Here is a 7080-nt window from a genome sequence, read left to right as displayed (position 1 = left end):
AAAAAAAAAATTCAATTCGAATTTCAATAATCGAAACGATGCGTCGTCGATACTAAACGTAGGTAGTAACTAAAGTGTGATCGGGTGCGATAAAAGTGTCCGTCAATAATCATCATCCGACAATCATTTAATAGACGAACGCTAATTTTTGGCACTCACTCGGACGACAGAACCAGTCCAGACGGAAACCGGGGCGCGGGGTGGGTGGGTGGTTGTATGTCCGTGAATCTGTCCGGCGCGCGTCAACATTTCAGTTATCGTCGCGAGAGTTAAAACGAAAGGTGGTTAGTGTGAAAGTGACGTTTTTTCGTGGAGACACGTTACGAAGGGTGAGTACCTAATATAATATAAAACCAACCGAAAACCCACAATAGTGCCCCGGTTTATTATCGTGAATAGGTGTTTGGTAAATATTTTCTGTATTCCAACTAGCAAGTCTTTTATCAAAAAACTCCGGCAACATGGCTATTGTGGTATTGTTGATACCACCTAACTGAAGAACTTAGTTAATAACTAAGTCGACGATTTTATCGGGAAATTGAACGGAGAAACAAAAATAGCTCTTAGCGACAGTTGCCTGAAGTCGCAAATAACGGCGATTGACGAAATCACGTTTTTTTTATTTTAATTCCAATGAACAATACACAGGGTCACAATTATCTGTTATGTATTCTATAATGTTTTGCAAAGTAAATAATGTGAGTTGTCATGCGTAATATTAATTAGCTAAGTAATTTTTGCAAGTATTTTATGTCAGATATGCAATGTATAATAACGTAATGTTGCAAAGTATTTTAATTTTTATGCTAGGTAGAGATAATAACTCGACAATAACTCTTCTCTAATGAAAAAAAAAATAGAAAATGATTTAGGAACATAAAAAATCTCATTAAAACAGGAACAATTGAAATTAAAATAAACATAACATTCTGTACTAAAGTACAGTTTTGTTCACTCCTTTTTTCAAAGTCTTCTGTCCTCTCATTTGCACATACTGCTATTCCAAAACAGTGAAATTGTCTGTTTCAGGGAATCCTTAACGTTCCTTGCTAATGTCAACAACGTTTTCGATGAAACAAAGAGTCGGAAAAATGTCGGCTCATTGTATTCAATAACATACGCGACTACAAAACCATCTGTATCATTTGTAGGAATCGCGGTTTTTTCGATGAGAATTCGTTCTAATTTTTTCTTTCTTAAAAAAGCTAAGTAATTTTAATTTCACTAAAGATGAACATTTAGGCTATATGCTGGGTAATGCAAATCCATCAACCATCAACTAGGTTGTTCAGCAGATGTACGATTGTTTATTTGATTTCTTCTTCCGAAGAGTTGTATTCTGGCAAAATAGAAATTTATTCATAACATAACCTCAATCAACTAAATTATTTCGAATACAATAACCACATAACTACAAGTTGGATAGGCATGGGTGCAAAATACCGATAATGCATGAAACCTAATAATAATAATAATGACATAATAAAAGTTAATTAAAAATCGCTGTTTCACGTCTTTTTCTTTTTTGTTCGAGAGTTTTTGTGGTTCTGAAAAGAACCGTTTATAAATGTGTCGAAAACGAAAAACATCTATTTCGAACTGGTGTACTTGGTGACGGCTTTGGTACCTTCGGAGACGGCGTGCTTGGCCAACTCACCGGGCAACAACAGACGCACGGCAGTTTGAATTTCTCTGCTGGTGATCGTCGAACGTTTGTTGTAGTGTGCCAGACGGGAAGCTTCAGCGGCGATACGTTCGAAGATGTCGTTCACGAAACTGTTCATTATGCTCATAGCCTTACTAGAGATACCGGTGTCGGGATGGACTTGTTTCAACACCTTGTAGATGTAGATGGCATAGCTCTCCTTCCTCCTGCGCTTCTTTTTTTTGTCGCTCTTGGAAATGTTCTTCTGAGCTTTCCGGCCTTCTTGGCTGCCTTACCACTTGTCTTCGGCGGCATTTTTCAATTCAATTCGATTCAACAAACTCGCGAACTGCTCTGACTCGTGTGCGTGCGTTAACTTTGCACCACCACCTTTCTGATAGGTAGTGTGTTCACCAGAACCCACCTGAAAACGGGCTCCCACCAATCGTCACGTCCTATTCTCCTATCACGGAGGCTATAAATTCGAAGCACAGCTACCAGCTTTTACAATCGACGAGTCCCGTCCGTCAGTTTTATTACTTCTCGTGGTGTCTAACGAACGAACTTAAAATGTCAGGTCGCGGTAAAGGAGGTAAAGTGAAGGGAAAAGCGAAATCCCGTTCGAGCCGTGCCGGTCTCCAGTTTCCGGTGGGTAGGATACATCGTCTTCTCAGAAAAGGAAATTACGCGGAACGCGTCGGTGCAGGAGCTCCCGTCTATTTGGCCGCCGTCATGGAGTACTTAGCCGCCGAAGTTCTAGAATTGGCAGGAAACGCTGCCCGTGACAACAAGAAGACACGTATTATACCGCGTCATCTGCAGCTGGCCATCAGAAACGACGAGGAATTGAACAAACTCCTGTCCGGAGTTACGATCGCCCAAGGCGGTGTCTTACCCAACATTCAGGCCGTACTTTTACCCAAAAAAACCGAGAAGAAACCTTAAACGAACGATCGATCCATCTCCGTGGCGAAAACTCAAAATATCGGCCCTTCTCAGGGCCACTATAGCTTTTTTTTTTCGTAAAATGACCGATGCATCTTTTCTTTTTGTATTATTATCATTTACGACTGCAATGCCAAAAGGAAAGCAAGGGGTGTTTACGATCTTGGTACATTTATCAGGTAGTCAGTTAGTAATAATTGTCCGTTGTTTCTCGAAAGAACATCATGTTTCTTTTTTTTCCTCTTATTTTTATTTTGTGGTTCTGAAAAGAACCGATTTTGTATTTCGTATTTTATTCTGGTTTTCTCGAACGGTGAAGAGCGCCAGGAAATTAACCTCCGAAACCGTAGAGGGTGCGTCCTTGACGTTTCAAAGCGTAGACGACGTCCATCGCTGTCACGGTTTTACGTTTGGCGTGTTCCGTGTAGGTGACGGCATCTCGGATGACATTTTCCAAGAACACTTTCAGGACTCCGCGAGTTTCTTCGTAGATCAAACCGGAAATACGTTTCACGCCGCCACGACGAGCCAATCTTCTGATAGCGGGTTTCGTGATGCCCTGGATGTTGTCACGCAGGACTTTGCGATGACGCTTCGCTCCTCCTTTTCCCAATCCTTTGCCTCCTTTACCGCGACCGGTCATCTTTTCAGATTATTTCAACTGACACAAAATACCTGCACACCTCGTCCCTAGGAAGTCAACTACCGCAAAATTTCAACTAACGGAGCCTTATATAGATTCAACGGTTCACCATCGACCAATCGACGAAGTCAGCCGTTGACTTTGTTCACGTATAAAAGTACAATTTAATATGGCGGAATTTTTAGTACCCGTTTACCTTTCGACGCGTGCACGTCTAACGATCGTCAGAGTCGATTTTAATAATTGTCAGTTTTGTTTTTCATTCGTTTCATTCGAAATGGCCAGGACCAAGCAGACCGCACGCAAGTCCACCGGAGGAAAAGCCCCCAGGAAACAACTGGCTACCAAAGCGGCCAGGAAAAGCGCTCCCGCCACTGGCGGCGTCAAGAAGCCCCACCGTTACAGACCTGGTACCGTGGCTCTGCGTGAGATCCGTCGTTACCAGAAAAGTACCGAGTTGCTCATCCGCAAGCTTCCCTTTCAACGTTTGGTGAGGGAGATCGCTCAGGATTTCAAAACCGATTTGCGCTTCCAAAGCTCCGCCGTGATGGCCCTCCAGGAAGCGAGCGAAGCTTACTTGGTCGGTCTGTTCGAGGACACGAATTTGTGCGCCATCCACGCCAAACGTGTAACCATCATGCCAAAGGACATCCAACTTGCCAGACGTATTCGGGGTGAACGCGCTTAAATTTTTCCACATCGTGTTTCGGAAGAACAACACGAAACACGAATTTTATAACAAAAAAATCGGTTCTTTTCAGAACCTCAAACTTTACAGGCAAAAAAAAAAATATATCGCCCTTCAACCGGAAATGAATAAAATAAAAATGTCAATAATCGGTCGGTCCTCTCGATTCGGGTTGGGTTGCGGTCGTTCGTAAAATTTTATTGCATCCTGTCATCACCTACCTGCCAGCTGATGCTATCTATTTTATTTGGTTTCGCCGTAAGGATAGTTTTATTTCTTTTTTTCGTCGTAGATTATCGTGTGGCCCTGAAAAGGGCCATTTGTGCGTGCCCCGTTGCCGGTAGTACGATGATGACGTCGGAACGAGGCACAGCCGAACGAACATGAGTCGAGTATCCATCCACGTTTCTCACTTTTTCCTCTTCGGCGAAGCGGCCTTTTTCACCTTGACAGGAATGGCTTTGGCTGTCTTGGGTTTGGGTGCTTTGGGTTTTTTAGTCGGACCAGCCTTGTTAGATTTCTTCGCTTTGGAAGGCGATCGGGGTTTCGGGGCGGCTCTAGTTTTCTTTTCTGCCGAGGAGGCGGCCGATTTCTTGGCTTTCGCTGCGGCGGCGGAGGCAGCGACGGCGCTCTTCTTTTCGGCAGCAGTCTTCTTCGCTTTGGGGGAGGCTTGTTTTTGGCTGTCTTCGAGGAAGCCTTGTCGGAAGTCGTCGCGACGGCGGTACGTTTGGCGGATGATTTTTTCGTCTTGGATGCGGCGGACGAAGCGGGTTTCCTCTTGTCGGAGGCGGAGGCGACTTTGGCACCACCGGAGGTGGACGAGGCGAGCTTGAACGAACCCGACGCGCCCTTACCTTTCGTCTGAACCAGAGATCCCGACGCCACGGCGCCTTTCAGATATTTCTTGATGAAAGGGGCGACCTTTTCGGCGTCGACTTTGTAATTTGCGGCGACGAACTTCTTGATGGCCTGAAGAGACGATCCTCCGCGTTCCTTGAGTCCCTTGATGGCGTTGTTTACCATCTCGGATGTCGGAGGATGGGACGGTTTCGCCCTGGGATTTTTCGCTTTTTTCTCTTTCTTCGCGTGGGATTGAGGGGTGGCAGCGGAACCGGTGGTGACCGATGATGCTGTTTGATTTTCGACGTCGGCCATCTTTCACGTTAAAACGTTAAAAGTTAATAATAATTATTGAAAAAACACTTGCTCACACACGTACACTTCGAGCACCTCGTGAACGAGAATTGAACAAAAAAATTTTCTAAGTCTTTATAAAATAGTCGCCACTGCGGACGGAAGGACTGAACGCGCACCGCGTCCGCCGTCGAAGAAATTGCAGGCCTCGGAATCGTTGCCCGCGTGATGGCATCGTCCTCTTTCCTCGATCACCATCGCCACCGTGTGATCAAGCTGGCCGAACTCGGTTTCCGAAGTTTCCCTGGAGATAGCGAAGTTCGTCTCGGAACGTCGGTGGGTTTCGAATCAGGTACACGCCCCTCCAACCACCAGCCCTAAATCCGGGTCGTCACGGTTTCGATTCGGGACCGACGGTTTACGTCGGCGGTGCGGGGTAGACGCGTCGATTCCGGGAATCCATATTTCGTTCGCCGAAATATTGGTCCATCTCTTCCCGGAATACCGCGCCACCTTCTCGATTTTACGACATCTTCGCGTCGCCAAACGCTTCCGAAACGGTCGAAGCACAGAAAGGACCTGGTGTTCGAACCGAGGCAATTCCGACAACAGGATGCCGCGAACCGCCTCTCCGACGTTCAGGTCGATCGTTTTCGGCGGAAGTTGAAACGGGACGAGTCGACGACGGGTCCCGTTGCCGTCCGGACCCTTCGGGACGGCCGAAAGTCCGTCGAGAGGATCATCCGAAAGGAGACGGTCTTCATCGTCCGACCGATGCCGCACCTACGAGTTTTCCGATATTTTCTTCGACGGATCTTCAGGTTTTCTTCCTTTCTTCCGTCTTTCTCTCTTCGTAATTTCGTGTCCGACCTGCGTCGTCCGAAGTCGGGGTGAAGATCGAAGAAAAAACGCCAAAAATAACAACTCGTCAGCCACGCACACCGCGTTCGAATGTCTAACGGTCCAACTTGGATTTTCGAAGATCGCCGAATCCGAGGGACGATAAATAATAATAATAATAATAATAATGGTAATAAATAATAATGTTAATAATAATAATAATGATATGATGATTATAACGATAATTATTATAGATAGGTAAATAGAAACACAGGTCTCCTCTCGAAAATCGGAACTTCCTGATATTACTTACATATTTCGGTCGATCCAAATGTGGGAATCTCGTCGTCGTCGGAGCAAGCAGCGCGGTAGGTGGGGTGAAATTCTGGATTTTCCACCGCCGCCGGCGGTCGAAAAATGTGCGACGCGGGAGATCGCCAGTCCGTCTAGTAGTCTCTCTTGTCGTTAGAGCGTGACGTGGTGGTTGTTGTGGGATTTCCCGTTAGTTCGGTCCGACGTCGGTCGTCAGAGGGTAAGTGCATACGGAAACGAAACGCATCGCGTTTTGATGTTCATATTCGTGCATCGGAATGTTAAAAGCAATATATTTTACACCAACGATCACACCTAAACACCACGGCAACGGCCATACCACGTTGAAAAGCACCGGTTCTCGTCCGATCACCGAAGTTAAGCAACGTCGGGCGCGGTCAGTACTTGGATGGGTGACCGCTTGGGAACACCGCGTGCCGTTGCCCCCCAACACTTTTTGTTTTTTTTTGAAATCCATAGCAACCACCGAACCGATTTGTTTTTCGTGCAGGTATTCGGAAACATGCACAGACCCGTATAATGTAGATTCATAGCTTTAAGTACTAGATAATTAAGAAAACAATTTTTTTTGTCGATTAATTGTAAACAATTGCAGAATAAAAACTCGTCAAACGGTAAAGGTTGTCGTTCGATCACCGAAGGTAAGCCACGCGGGCAGCGGTCAGCACTTGGACGGGTGACCGGTTCATTATATTCCTTCCGTGAGTTTAACAAAGATAACATATGCAAATGTCGTAAGTGCGACGAGGAAGACGGCGATCTTTTAATGTAAAAAAAATATATATTAGGTTACGCGTACATGCCACTTTGACTGCTGCTTTATTTTTTTGGTTTTTAAATAATTAGAGATCT

General features: G+C 45.3%; 1 non-coding gene across 1 annotated transcript; it reads left to right on the top strand.

The window, feature by feature from the left end:
* The first annotated feature begins 6533 nt into the window (after positions 1–6533).
* On the top strand, positions 6534–6653 carry LOC138140995 (5S ribosomal RNA). The gene has a single exon (XR_011162897.1). It is a non-coding gene; the product is annotated as a 5S ribosomal RNA (ribosomal RNA).
* Positions 6654–7080: the final 427 nt, after the last annotated feature.

This window comes from Tenebrio molitor, unplaced genomic scaffold (assembly GCF_963966145.1).
Source record: "Tenebrio molitor unplaced genomic scaffold, icTenMoli1.1 SCAFFOLD_735, whole genome shotgun sequence".
NCBI classification, from domain to species: Eukaryota; Metazoa; Arthropoda; class Insecta; order Coleoptera; family Tenebrionidae; genus Tenebrio; species Tenebrio molitor.
Note: the sequence above shows the minus strand (reverse complement) of the source record. Positions and strands in the feature narration are given on the sequence as shown.